This window comes from Perkinsus marinus (assembly GCF_000006405.1).
Source record: "Perkinsus marinus ATCC 50983 genomic scaffold scf_1104296945270, whole genome shotgun sequence".
In the NCBI taxonomy this organism is placed as follows: Eukaryota; Perkinsozoa; order Perkinsida; family Perkinsidae; genus Perkinsus; species Perkinsus marinus.
The window spans coordinates 1-1,205 of NW_003211176.1; the positions used below are offsets into that span (position 1 = coordinate 1).

General features: G+C 50.7%; 2 non-coding genes across 2 annotated transcripts; both read right to left on the reverse strand.

The window, feature by feature from the left end:
• Positions 1–240: 240 nt before the first annotated feature.
• On the reverse strand, positions 241–314 carry Pmar_PMAR003169. The gene has a single exon. It is a non-coding gene; the product is annotated as a tRNA-Arg (tRNA).
• A 483-nt stretch (positions 315–797) lies between these two features.
• Pmar_PMAR003170 lies at positions 798–871 on the reverse strand. The gene has a single exon. It is a non-coding gene; the product is annotated as a tRNA-Arg (tRNA).
• Between the last annotated feature and the right edge of the window lie 334 nt (positions 872–1,205).

A 1,205-nucleotide genomic window follows, 5' to 3' on the forward strand; every position in this document is an offset into this window, starting at 1 on the left:
GTGCGCACCACTATCTCATGTGCTTGCCTTCAGCGTCTTGTGCAAACTAGTTGGAGCTTCACATCGAGTGGCCGATTCAGGATGCGTGAGCGGAATCCGGATTGCTCAGGTACAGCCGTTGGTGCGCACCACTATCTCATGTGCTTGCCTTCAGCGTCTTGTGCAAACTAGGTGGAGCTTCACATCGGATGCCCGATTTCGTTGACGTAGGATGGATGAAGAGGAAGTGAGGTTAATGTATACCCGATGCAGAATTCGAACCTACGACCATCTGCTCCGTAGGCAGACATTCTATCCAGCTGAACTAATCGGGCGATGAAGCTAGTCACTTTGATTGATATTAAAGTTGAATACTCTTCCGAAATGGTTTAGGCGGTAATTGGTCAATCCGTCAGGATACGTGAGCGGAATTCGGATTGCTCAGGTACAGCCGTTGGTGCGCACCACTATCTCATGTGCTTGCCTTCAGCGTCTTGTGCAAACTAGTTGGAGCTTCACATCGAGTGGCCGATTCAGGATGCGTGAGCGGAATCCGGATTGCTCAGGTACAGCCGTTGGTGCGCACCACTATCTCATGTACTTGCCTTCAGCGTCTTGTGCAAACTAGTTGGAGCTCCACATCGAGTGGCCGATTCAGGATGTGTGAGCGGAATGCGGATTGCTCAGGTACAGCCGTTGGTGCGCACCACTATCTCATGTGCTTGCCTTCAGCGTCTTGTGCAAACTAGGTGGAGCTTCACATCGGATGCCCGATTTCGTTGACGTAGGATGGATGAAGAGGAAGTGAGGTTAATGTATACCCGATGCAGGATTCGAACCTACGACCATCTGCTCCGTAGGCAGACATTCTATCCAGTTGAACTAATCGAGCGATGAAGCTAGTCACTTTGATTGATATTAAAGTTGAATACTCTTCCGAAACGGTTTAGGCGGTAATTGGTCAATCCGTCAGGATACGTGAGCGGAATCCGGATTGCTCAGGTACAGCCGTTGGTGCGCACCACTATCTCATGTGCTTGCCTTCAGCGTCTTCTGCAAACTAGTTGGAGCTTCACATCGAGTGGCCGATTCAAGATGCGTGAGCGGAATCCGGATTGCTCAGGTACAGCCGTTGGTGCGCACCACTATCTCATGTGCTTGCCTTCAGCGTCTTGTGCAAACTAGGTGGAGCTTCACATCGGATGCCCGATTTCGTTGACGTAGGA